The sequence below is a fragment of the Protopterus annectens genome, chromosome 13.part0 (genome assembly GCF_019279795.1).
Source record: "Protopterus annectens isolate FY-2018-M chromosome 13.part0, PAN1.0, whole genome shotgun sequence".
In the NCBI taxonomy this organism is placed as follows: domain Eukaryota; kingdom Metazoa; phylum Chordata; order Ceratodontiformes; family Protopteridae; genus Protopterus; species Protopterus annectens.
The window spans coordinates 438513463-438526921 of NC_056747.1; the positions used below are offsets into that span (position 1 = coordinate 438513463).

The 13459-nt window shown below is 47.1% G+C and overlaps 1 protein-coding gene across 1 annotated transcript in view; it reads left to right on the forward strand.

Annotated features, from left to right (window-relative positions):
• The window catches only part of DAPK3 (death associated protein kinase 3), a 923922-nt gene that overhangs the window by 327265 nt on the left and 583198 nt on the right, over positions 1 to 13459 (forward strand). The gene's annotated exons all lie outside the window — the stretch shown is intronic.

The window sequence follows — 13459 nt, forward strand, 5'->3', positions numbered from 1 at the left end:
AGTCTAGGTCTGACGTCGGTTGTCGTCGCTTCCTCCCTGACGTCAGTGCAACAGGGGTATAAAAGATCCAGCCGATGCTATTTTCTTCAGTCTTTCTTGCCGCGCGGTGCCCGAAGCAAAAGCAGTTCGCAAGTGCCAGTCGGCCAGCTCCTGTGATTACGAATATTTTTCAACCGAAGTCTTCTTGAAAGCTAAGTACCCCGTTGGGGAAACTTTTCTTGCCTCAGACCGATGTCAGACAAAGTTAATAATTGCATTTCTTGTGGGAAGCAAATACCGCATAAGGATTTTCATTCCCTCTGCATTTCTTGCCTAGGCCCAGACCATGACATCTCGACCTGTCGTTTTTGTGCTACATTCAACAGACGCACTATTAAGCATCGGGCGGAGTTCGCCCAACACTATTTTGGCAAAAAATTTAATTACATTATGTCGCCGGATACTCCGACTCCAGTTTTGAGTAAAAGACGCAAAGATAAGGACCGACATACGAGATCCGCGACTTCTACCGACACCACGCCAAAGCCGACTACAGGTGGTTCGGATCTCAGTGAGGCGCCTACGCAGCCCCTGACTACCGACGACACTTCTTTGGCGGTGTCTTCTGTGCCCGAGGTCGCAGGCTCTTCGGCCCACACCCCGACTACAGATACCGAAGCCACTATTGGCGGTGAAACTCAGAGTTTAGATAGACCTGCCACCTCTCAAGGTGTCTACAGGCCTTCCTCTTCTTTTTCCATCAAGGCTTTCACTAAGTCTAAATCAGCCATGCATGCTAAAAGACAAGCTCCACAGGGCCCTTCTCAAGGCCCCATGCCTAAAAAACAGATGCTCAAAATGGCTGAGGATTTGATTACTGTTATTAGGGGTTCTCAACCCCCCCCCCCCGGACAAAAGACCCAGAGTGGAGGAAGAATCCCCCTCCTCAGACCAGGCCTCCATTATTTCAGAATATTCTGAAGACCAGGAACATTCTTACTCCCCTTTTGAAGATTCTGATGCAGAGGAGTCCATTCCCTCTGTCTCCCCCCCTGAGGATTACTCTTTTGGGGAAACCTTACATACCTTGAGGGAACACTTCCACTGGGAAGGCCAAGAGTACTCTGACTCCAAGAAAAGGCTTAGGGATTTCCTCTTGCTCCCTCAGCACAGGCCTCTGGCTATACCTCCTGTCTTAGACATTCTAGATGATGTGTATTCGGAGGCCTGCCTTAACCCAGATTCTTTACCTCCAGCTCCAGTCAAGCCTGACAGGTATTAACGGGTTCCTGACTCACACCAATTCCTATACAAAAACCATGCGGCTGACCCAGAAACCATATCACAGGGTCCCAAGGGAATTAAGGCCTCCACTGCTAAAAATCCATTACCTTCAGAGAGAGAGATTCCAGAGCTTTAGAAAGGTGGGGGAAAAAGGTATACACCTCGGCCACCTTAACCATGAGGGCATTAAACTGTCAGTTCCATATGTTAAAGTACCAACAATTTATGTTATCACAGTTGAGAAACAAAATGTCACAACCTGAACAACCAGACTTGAAGGAGTTGCAGGATTTGATACATAGTGCAGAACAAGTGGGTAAACATACCTTGCAATGTGGCTTTGATGCATTAGAGGCCTCATGTAGAGCTGCTGTTACAGGATCAGTCATACGTAGACATGCCTGGCTCAAAGAGCAAACCTTACCAGATCATGTCAAAGCTAAATTACTAGATGCCCCTCTGCAAAAAGATGTTTTGTTTGGTGTTAAAGCTGAGGAGGTATTAAAGAAAATGGAGGAAAAGGCAAAATCAATGCAAACAGTAAAAGATTTCCTACAGGTACAACCTCCACGTTTCAGTAGAAATTGGCCTTCCAAAAATTGGTCCTTTCCAGCCACGGACAGACCCCAAAGAGGCAGATACAGGCGCCCGAGGGGCAGAGGGCAATCTCAAGGATCGTTTAGAGGCAGACAATGGCAAGCACCCACACAGAGATGGTGAGGATAGTTCACAGCCATTCAGTAAGCAGAACCAATGACTTTCCCCTTTTCATGCCAAGCAAGGCTCAAATGGCAGCACCTTTAGGCGGAAAACTGGCATTATTTTCGGAAAATTAGCATATTGTCACAAAAGACAAATGGATCTTGGACATTATAGACAGAGGCTACAGATTCCATTTTCACACCCTTCCAAAAATGAGAGGCATGCCAAACCTGCCACACAATCAAAGGGCAGAGGCACAAAAACAAATTTCAGATCTCAAGGACATGAAAGCTATTCAAGAGGTACCTGTACAAGAACAGGGTCAATGTTTTTATTCCAGACTATTCCTGGTATCAAGGAAGGGAAAAGATTGGAGACCTATTTTGGACCTATCCATCCTAAACACATTTTTACTTGTGCCAAAATTCAAGATGCTCACATTACAGCAGCTTCTTCCCATGCTGGGCAAGGAGTCTTGGCTGGTAACATTGGACCTTAAGGAGGCATACCTGCATGTCCCAATCAGACAAGATTGCAGAAGATACCTCAGATTTCTTGCAGGTTCAACCCATTATCAATTCTCTGCATTGCCCTTTGGCTTATCTACTGCGCCCAGAGTGTTCACGAAATGCCTGGCATCAGTAATCGCCTACTGCAGACTTCAAGGGATACAAATATACCCATATCTGGACGACTGCCTGATCCAAGTGGACAGCAAGCACATACTTCTGAAACATCTGGTGTTTGTAATAATGTTGTTGAATTTTCTGGGATACACAGTCAACAAAAAGAAATCAAGGCTAATACCCTCTCAAACAATAATTTTCCTGGGTGCCAGCTTGGATACAAACACCCAGATGGCCTACCTCATGCCAGAGAAACAAGGGCAACTAACTCAATACTTCAGAAAACTGGCAACTTTCACCAGGCTGACTGCAAGGAAAATCCTGCAGGCTCTGGGATTCATGGCATCTTGCATCCTACTAATCCCATGTGCAAAGCTGCATATGAGGAAACTTCAGTGGTACCTAAAAAACCTATGGTCTCAACACAGCCACAGTTTGGAAACAATAATACCACTAATTCCATGTCTTCAAAAGGAATTTTTGTGGTGGGCTCAAGCATGCCAAAGAAACACAGGTCTCCCATTCTGCAAGCCTCAAGCAAATCAAGTCATCACAACAGACGCCTCAGACTACGCCTGGGGGGTGCACATGACAGATCGGTGCATTCAGGGCAAATGGTCCCAAAAAGAAAAGCACCTACACATCAATCAAAAGGAAATGCTAGCAGTAATAAATGCTATTATAGCTTTCAAAGACCTACTGCATCCAGGCCAGTTACTGATGAGGACGGACAACACCACAGTAATGTGGTACATAAACAGGGAGGTACCCATTCATACCCCCTATGCAGGCAAGCCATGTCTCTTTGGAACAGGGCTCTGGAATTACAAATCGAGCTTCAAGCACAGTACCTACCAGGCAAGGAAAACACACTGGCAGACAACCTAAGTAGAAATATGACAGATCCACACGAATGGAAGTTGCATCCTCAAGTTTTCACAAAGATAATTCAAGCATGGGGAAGGCCAGACATAGATCTCTTTGCCTCCCACAGAAATCACCAATTGGCAAAATTCTGCTCAAGGACCTTTCATCCACAAGCCTGGAAAGTGGACGCACTCTCTTTCAGTTGGACAACAATGACAGTTTATGCCTTTCCACCTCTCCCTCTGCTGCCCAAAGTTCTATTAAAAACCAGAGCAGACAGACCAAAGATGATTCTCATTGCTCCAGACTGGCCAAGACAACACTGGTACCCACTCCTGAAAAGCCTGACGCATTCCCCACCATGGATCCTGCCTCTAATGCCTCTTCTACTGACACAGCACAGCTTCAAAACTCTTCACAGTCAGCTGAAAACACTCAATCTAGCCGCATGGAAGAATCCTTAAATTCACAACAGACCCTACTCTCCGAGGAGATGCAGGATGTCATTTTGGAGGCCAGAAGACCTTCTACTAGAAAAGCCTACTCTGCAAAATGGAAGCGGTTTTGTGCCTGGAATGAGAAAAAGGGTCAGAATCCTGGAATACGGAATTTACCTCAAATATTACAGTACCTGGCTGAGATGCTAAGCAATGGACTTTTATTCTCCTCCATCAAAATCCATGCCTCAGCCATTTCTGCAGAATACAACACTGATCCTCCTTTATTCTCTCACCCCCTCTTAAGACAGTTCCTCAGAGGGGCTAAGAATATAAAACCCCCAAGGAAACAACCAGTACCTGCTTGGGACCTCAATTTCATTCTAGAAAAACTGACCTTACTTCCCTTTGAGCCAGCTGCTTCAACAGAACTGCAGTACTTGTCCTGGAAAACAGCCTTCCTCCTGGCAATCACCTCAGCTCGCAGGGTTTCGGAACTACAAGCCCTCATGACTGTGCAGCCTTTCATCATTTTACATCAGGACAGAGTTACCTTACGAACCAATCCGTCCTTTATGCCAAAGGTAGTTTCCAGGGTAGCCTTAAATCAGGCTATCCACTTACCTACCTTTTACCTTAATCCTCAAAACAAAAGGGAAAGACTACTACGCATTCATAGACAGCTGCGTTATTATTTGGACAGAACAAAGCCCTTCAGAAAATCAGAGCAACTCTTTGTGTCCTATGCTGCAGGAGCTCAAGGGAAGCCTATTTCCAAACAGACAATCTCAAAGTGGATAGCCCACTGCATACGCTTTTGTTACTCTTTTTTCATGGTAAAGCTGTACCTGCAGGCATCAGATCTCACTCCACAAGGGCCACAGCTACCTCTGCAGCTTTCCTCAGGGGGGTTCCTACCAAAGATATTTTGGAAGCAGCCACTTGGAGTTCCATACATACCTTCTCCAAGCACCATCACCTACCATTATACTCCAAATCTAGAGCAGGCTTTGCCACGGCAGTCTTGTAGGGCATCCTGGCTCCTCCTAGTTCCACCTAGTGCCTACCACCCTTTTTTAGCTTTGGGATTCTACCCATCTGTTATGACTGCAGCTGTATGCACGATGAACATAGTACAGTTTTGTACCTACCATAAATGTAGATGTTCGAGTGCTAATACAGCTGCAGTCCAGATTTCCCTCCCTCCTTCCCCTCTTGGGACAGGCCTAATGGCTAACACCTCCTCATACAACCTCATTGGGGTATTCTTATATGGTGTATTTGCTTGCAACTACTGTTTTTTGATTATTTTGCATTGCATTATTACATAGGTTTATGTATTGCCTTCCTTCTGGGGGCACCTGACATCTGGGGTAAGAAAAACTGAAGAAAATGGCGTCGGCTGGATCTTTTATACCCTGTCGCACTGACGTCAGGGAGGAAGCGACGACAACCGACGCCGGACCTAGACTTTGGAATTCGGCCGACCGAGGACCCGCCTGACGGCAGGAAAACCCATCTGTTATAACTGCAGCTGTATTAGCACTCGAACATCTACATTTATGGTAGGTACAAAACTGTACTTTCTCAGGAAAGCCGAGTGAGGTTCCTGAGATTGGGAGGGTGATCTGTAGCAGGCTACAAACTGAAAGGCAGTTTTGCCCACTGTTAATTGCACATGGATGGTCTCCGATGCTTCGTGCAGTGCCACTAACCTGGAGGTGTGGGTATCTTTGATGAATATGGATACTCCCCCTCCTTTTGTGTTTCGGTCCGAGTTTTGGGGCCGAAAAGCATGGTATGAGTTATAACCTGGTAGTGCTGGGGTGCTCTCGGGAGCCTTGAACCAGGTTTCTGTTACTGCACAGATATCAATATTGTCCATACTGAGGAGAGCCTCGAGTGCATGCATCTTGAGATTTAGACTTCTGGCGTTGAGTAGCATTACACTTAGTTTTTTTCTCCTTGTGTTTTCTATGGAGGTGGGTTTGTCTTTTGAGCCTTGCCTAAAAAAGGCACTATGGGGGGTGGCAAGAGCCTTAGCCAGTATTTGAAAGCCCAGGGGTGACAGGTGCAAGCCATCCCTAGCGAAGCAACGTGGCTTGTCGAGCATGTCATCCCAGGCTGACAGACACTGGATCCCCTTTGAATGATACCAATACTTTAGCCAATTGTTAAAATTGATCATTTTGTCTTTATACTGTGACATCATTCTTGGTGAGGGCAAGATGCTACTCAAGGTCAGGGTCACACCGGCCTGGGCTACATGATCAGAGAGCTCCTCTATTTCTCTTTTCATGTAGTCCAGGGAGGTACGTCTCAGATCATTCACACTAGCATGGACAATGACGGAGTCATATTTGTACTTGCTTTGGAGTGACCTGAGTGCTTGTGTTATGTGGCGGATCCTGGTGCCCGACAGGCACCTTACAGTGACCTTTTCCTTGTTCAGTCTGGTGAGTGGGACGTCAGTGTGTCTGACAATAGAGTCGCCTATTATAAGTGTATTTGGTGTGTTGTTTAGCCTTAAGGGCTGTGACTGTGTGGCACACTGACTTTGTGAAGTGTGTGCTACGTGGGTATTGTTGTCGGGTAGCGGTTGCTTGGATGTCTGCTTTGGAGGTCTCTTCTGCTTTGGCAGATTTTTATTTAGAGCCTCCGAGTATGTTTTTGTGTGTTTGTGTTTGGTTAGCTGATGCGATAGGCCTGTGTGAGACTGGATTTGTGGTGTGAGTGGTTACCTTCTCCTCCTGACTGACTGTGCCAGTCTTGGGTTGAGAGAGCTCAGCCTCCAGTTTGGCTGTATAGTTGCATCTCTCACATATATTTGTGCTTGTTGGGAGGAGGAGGGGGTGGTCTGTGTACATAAGGCAATTGTAACATTGCCTCAAGATTCCCAGATTCACTAGCTGGACTGGAGAGTAAACCTGAAACTCTTTTGGACATGCCAGATAAGTATAAGGAACTGTTTATTGACTGATCAGAAAGGACCAATAGGGAGCCAAGTACTTATAAAGAGTATAAGAGGGTGTAGTGCTTTAGTTTGTTAGTGTTTACTTATAAGATTTGAGCAAGTGCAGGGCTTTAGAAGGAAAATAGACTGCTTACTTTGAGAGTTAGAACAGTTCTAATGGAAAAAGTGAAGAGTAGACTTTGTGGAGCCGGGAATAGTTTAAACCCATTTAAGCGGCGTTGCCCGATGCACTGTGCGCAAAATCACGCAAATCCACGCAAATGCGGGTTTTAAAGCAGGGAAACTGAAAGAGAGAGGAATTGACCCAAAACGGCCAATAAGCTACTAGTTTCTGGGCTGATACCACTCCTCCAGGGACAGATAGGCTGCTCAAAGCTCCCCACTCTCACTGGTGAACAGAGAAGCTTCCTCCTATCCAAGTAAGGATATGGGCAACGCAGGAACCTATACCACAGTCCGGAATTCAGCAAAGCCTGAAATCTGGACTAATCTAGTTCAGTAAGGCGTGAAAAAGAATATTTTTATTTTTTTATTTATTTATTTTTTGCAGAGAATAATAGAATAATAGAAAAACACTGTAAATGCTATAAACAGGCTAGCGCACTTGAGTGTGTAACCTACAACAATTAAACAATACAAAAACGACTTTTTAGAAAGTGCAACTGTAAAAGCAGGTAAGGCAATACCATTTTTAACTTTTTCAAACTTTTTCATACCAGTTGATGTTAAGTTGTCAATCTCGCCTTCATTCTTGCTGGATGGGTTCGGAGCCGATCCTCGGCTCCGACTCGGCACTTGCTTTAGCTCGAGAACTCCTTTTACCAGCTCGAGGCAACCCTATATCCCATGATGCAAGGCAGAACTACCTCAGATCTCGTTTGCCGCTTAGCGAAAGAGGTCTCCTTTGCCAGCTGAGGTAAGTTTTTTCTTGTTAAAGAAGTAAAAGTTCAGTTAGGGGTTTATTTTTTCCCTTTAGTGTTAGATTAGCCTGTACTTAGTTACAGCCCACCCTATTCCCTTCCTTTTAAACTTTTATAATAGTTTTCAGTTTAAAGTTTTAGTCAGGCCTAGTTCCCCAAGTTATTCCCTTCCTGTGTGTCTGTGTAGGGATTAAGTTGTGTGTTTGTGGGGACTGTTTGTGTCTATCCTTTTAGGATGTCTAGGGAAGGCAAGGTCTCAGGCTTCAAGAAGTGTGACCAGTGCTGTCAGAAAATGTCCCTGACAGACGGTCACACTTGTGTGTATTGCCTGGGGCCTTTGCACCTGCAGGACTCCTGTGCGTTGTGTCATGCTTTTAGCCAGAGAGTCCTGCAGGAAAGGAGGAACAAATTAATCCTCCGAGGTTTACTTAAACCTGAAGGTTCTCCTCCTAAGCCAGGGGCAGGAAAACCTCTTAAGCCACCGAAGGTTCAGGCTACAGTGTCCAAGCCTCCTCCGGTGGCTCCGGCTCCGTCGGAGCCGATATCGGCTCCGGCTGGAGTCGATACTTCTTCTGTTAGAGTAGTGGGTTCGGTGCCGACCGGCTCCGATACCCTGACTACTGTGGCCTTGTCGGCTCCGGCTGGAGCCGACACTTTATCCAGCATCGGAGCCGAGATATCCTCTAATAAGCTCGGCGCCGACATCGGCCTCGGAGCCTTCTCTCTCCTTGGAGCCGACCATTCCTGTTTCTTCGGAGCGGGTGTGTTCAGGTCTCCCGGGGAGAGGAGCCTTTGAGGTGATGAGGAGTGTCCTGGCCTCTGAGCCTGGTCAACGGTCTATCCCTCTAGCTCCTCCCTCATCAGTGCCTGCAGATGCCTCTTGCCAGCCTCTTGCTCTCAGGCCCAGGGATCCATCGCCCCAGGTTTCCCCACTGGGAATTTCCTCCTCTTCCGAGGTTTCTCCTGACCCTGCAGGGGAACCCCCTCGGAAGAGGACGGTAAGAGGAAACACACAGACTCCCTGAGTCTACTACATCTGATACCGACTTAGATGAGTCGGAGGGTTCCCCACGGTCCCCTCTGAGGATGTCTCATTTTCAGACATCCTTGAGCTCCTCAAACAGAGGGGAATTGGCCTCCATTGACCCCTCCGAGGATGAGTCGGTATACCTGGAGGCTTTGGATCCCGACCCTCCACCTCCTGGGTGTCTCCGCCTTCGACCCACTCATGCAGGTAGTGGCTCGGAAGGCGTGCGGCTCCAGATTCTGTGGAACCTGTCCCCAGGAGACCATCCAAGTTCATCACGGCCCCTTCGGATAAACAGTTCCTGTCCAAAGGTGTCTCTGTGGATGCTATGGTGGTAGCGGCCACTAAGAAGGAACTGGCGGATCCTTCAGTACCTGTCCATCCTCCTAATAAGGATTCTACGACCATGGACAGGTATGGAAAGCGGATGTTTTCTTCTGCGACCTTTGCTATGCGTCGCTGAATTACCTTTGTCACTTCACCAGGCTTCAACGAGATATTCTCAAGGAACTGGGAGAAGTAGTCCAGGATCCTTCTGCTGCTGGGGCTCAGGAAAAGATTGCCTCACAGCTTGCTATCCTGAATTCCATATCTAACTCCTCCATGCAGCTCATATCTTATGCGGCCGATGGAGCGAGCAGGGCCGCAGGCACAGGTGTTGCTCTTAGACGCCAAGCCTGGATGCGGCTGTGTAATTTTAGGACCCCTTTAAGGCGTCCTTCACCAACACCCCCTTTGACGGTTCGGCTTTGTTCGGACCTCAGGTGAAGGATACTTTGACCAGATGTGAGCAGGACGGTAAAACTCTTTCTGCCGTTGGAGTCCAGTTTTCCACTCCTTCTAGACCATATTCCCAAGGGTCAGAAGGGGGGGAAGATGTGGTTCCGTAAAGCCCAAGGAGCTACACCGGACACACGTGGTCAGTTTACCCCAGAGGCAGAGGGGGTAACAATAATAGACGCCCTAGAGGCAGGGGGGTCCTCAGAACCAGGGCAACAGGGAGTCTCTTCCTGAGAAGCCCTTTCAGCATCCCTGAGGTGTTGCCCGACTGTCCACCCTTGGAGGTAGTCGGGGGAAGAATTTCGCTGTACCCAGTAGCCTGGCAATCCCTATCACAAGAGAAGTGGGTACAGTCGATCATATCCGAGGGTTACAAAATCCCTTCAAAGGTTTCCGACCTCTACAATCCCTTCCAGACATCTCACCGGTCAAAGGGATTTGGCAAGACAGGAAGTTTCAAAACTCCTGGAAAAAGAGCCATCCAAACAGTGCCGCAGACCAAGTAGGATCCGGCTTCTACTCAAGATTCTTTTGGTCCCCAAAAGGACGGGAGATTGGAGACCAATACTAGACCTAAGCAGACTAAACAAGTCTGTCAAAAGGCAAGATTCGGATGGTCACGCTGCAATCCATTCTGCCCTTTCTGGGCAAGGACAACTGGATGTGCTCTATAGACCTTCAAGATGCGTACTATCACATAAAGATTCACAGACGCTCCAGAAGGTTTCTCCGCTTTCGGCTGGGAGCCAGTCATTACCAATTCAGAGCACTGCCCTTTGGCCTCACTTCAGCCCCCAGAGTGTTCACCAAATGCATGGCAGTGGTCACAGCTCATCTGAGACGCCGAGGATTCCAGGTGTTTCCTTATTTGGACGACTGGCTCCTCTCCGCCACCTCCAAGCATCAGCTTCTTCGGTCCAGAGACTACACCCTACAGCTTTGCAAGAGTCTAGGAATTTCGGTAATTTCAAAATCCTCTCTGCTGCCTTGCCAATCTATCACCTTTATAGGCAGAGTTAAGTACCGTCAAAATGTTAGCCAGGCTAACAGATCAAAGGATTCTGGACATCCAGAAATTTGTTCAGCTTCTGTTACAAAGCAACAAGATCAAAGCCAGGTTTGTCTTGAAAGTTCTAGGCCTAATGGCTGCGGCCATTGTTCTTCTTCCACTGGCTCGCTTCACATGCCTCCTGCAGTGGATGTTATTCACGCAGTGGTCGTACCACGATCTGCCCATGAGACACGAAATCTTGGTAACACAGTCGCAGGGCTCTTCACGATGGTGGATATCTTCCCTCTTCTTCGCCAGGGCCGACCCTTTGTTCCCCTCCTCCAGTTGCCACAGTCACCACGGATGCCTCTCTGATCGGGTGGGGGCATTATCAGGGCAGGATGGTCCACGGACGTGGCAACCCATAGAATACCACCTGCACATAAATGTCCTGGAGATGAGAGCAGTGCTTTTAACGTTGCAAGCCCTCGACGACTTTCTTTGCAGTACAGACGGACAACATGTCCGTGGTCTGGTACATCAACAAACAGGGCGGAACCAGGTCCTATCCCTTATGTCGAGAAGCTCTCAGACTTTGGCAATGGGCGATCTCTTCTCAGCGGTTTCTGATAGCAACGCACATCCCCGGCAGGTCCAACCTATTGGCGGACAGGCTAAGCAGATCTATTCTGATGCCTCACGAGTGGTCTCTCAATCAATCTGTAGTGGATCAGATTTTTCTGAAGTGGGGCACCCCTTGTTGCGATCTTTTCGCTACCCTCAAAACAGCAAGTGCCCAGATTACTTCACACTATTTCTCTTCCAGGCCAACCCTTGAGAGACTCTCTAACCCAGGATTGGCCTCGGGGACTTCTTTATGCTTTTCCTCCCTTTCCATTGATTCCACAAGTCATTCAGAAAGCCACCGTTTTGAGAGCCAAATTGATCCTCATTGCTCCATATTGGCCTCGACAAATTTGGTTTCCGTCTCTACATCATCATCTTCTGGTGCAGCCCTGGCATCTGGACCCAGTTCCGGATCTTTTGATCCACCAGTCGTGTCAGCAGCACCGGGCCATTCATTCTCTCAACCTCACTGCTTGGTTGCTCCACTTCCTTCCCTAGCCAGACTACCAATGATTTCTGACTCAGTCAGAGACATTTTAGTGTCTTCTTTAAAGTCGTCCACTAGAACTGTTTATGCTAGCAAGTGGCAACGTTTTTCGATTTGGGCAAACGCCAGAAATATTGATCCTTTTACCGCTCCTGTACATTCTGTTTTGGATTTCCTGGCGGAGGTTTTTCATTCGGGATCTTCGTCATCTACAGTCAAAGTACAACTGGCTGCTATTTCCAAGTATCATGTTGGCTTGCATGACAATAACATCATGTCTCATAGGTTATGCAAAGCCTTTTAAGAGGAGTTTTTCTCCTAAAACCGCCTGTGAAACATCCTCCTCCGCAATGGGATCTAAACTTAATGTTGGCATCCCTAATTCTACCTCCTTCGAACCGTCTGCTACGTGTTCTTTAAAGTTATTGACGGAAAACTATATTTTTACTGGCTGTTACTTCTGCAAGAAGAGTTTCTGAGATTCAGGCCCTCTGTATTCGCTCACCTTATCTGGTTTTTCATAAGGATAGGGTTTCTCAGAACTAACCCTTCCTTTCTTCCCAAGGTTGTATCTCAAACCAATATTAACCAGTCTATTGATCTACCAGTTTTCTTTCCTAACTATTCTGACAGAGCTGAACAGAAGCTGCATTTTTTGGATGTTCATCGTCAGCTCAGGTACTACTTGCATAGGACTAAACAAATTAGAAAATCAGACCAATTGTTTGTCTCCTATGCAGAAAACAGGTTAGGTCTTCCAGTTTCTAAAGTGACCTTATCTAGATGGTTGACTTCCACCATTTCCTATGTGTACTCTCTAAGGGGCAAACAACTATCTTCTAAGCCAAAAGCACATTCGACCAGAAGTCTATCCACTTCTGTAGCCTTTCAGGATAGACTTCCCATTGACACTATTTGTGCAGCAGCTACTTGGGCCACACCTCATACCTTTGTGTCTCATTACAAGTTGGATTTGGCCTCCAGAGATAGGGCCAGTTTTGGTTCCACAGTTCTCAAGAGTCTGTTCCATTGAGCCACCCGGGATACAGGTGCTAGGGACGCCGTCCCATCCAGCAAGAATGAAGGCGAGATTGACAACTTAACATTTAGAAGTTATGTACCTACCATAACGTTCCATGTTAGTTGTCTTCTCGCCTTCTTTCTTAAGCCCTCCCTCCTTCCCCTGGCCTGGACAGATCTTGGAGAGTTCCTATTAGATTGCTTCCTCTGGAGCATTGTTATGAGGACTTCTTTTAGGAACCATGGTTCCTAATTATGTTAGGATAGTCTTTAGCAGGGTCAGTTAGCTGCCAAACGAGATCTGAGGTAGTTCTGCCTTGCATCATGGGATATAGGGTTGCCTCGAGCTGGTAAAAGGAGTTCTCGAGCTAAAGCAGTGCAGTCGGAGCCGAGGATCGGCTCCGAACCCATCCAGCAAGAAAGAAGGCGAGAGAAGACAACTAACATGGAACGTTATGGTAGGTACATAACTTCTAATTTTACATTAAGAAGATATGTGGTCTGCACTGTTGTGGCAGGACAGGTACCTTACATCCTTCCAAGCTGGGAATTGCTGATTGAAGGCTCAGTGTCTGCTATTCTAAAAGTGTATTAGTTCTGGTTTAAGCACTTGGGCTTCAGGCCAGTTATTCTACATTAAGAAGTTTGTAGTCTGCACTCTTGTGGGAGGAGAGGCTGGATTCTGCCCTTCTGAGCTGGGAATTTCTGGTCACAGGCTTATTGTGCCTGCTTATTTGA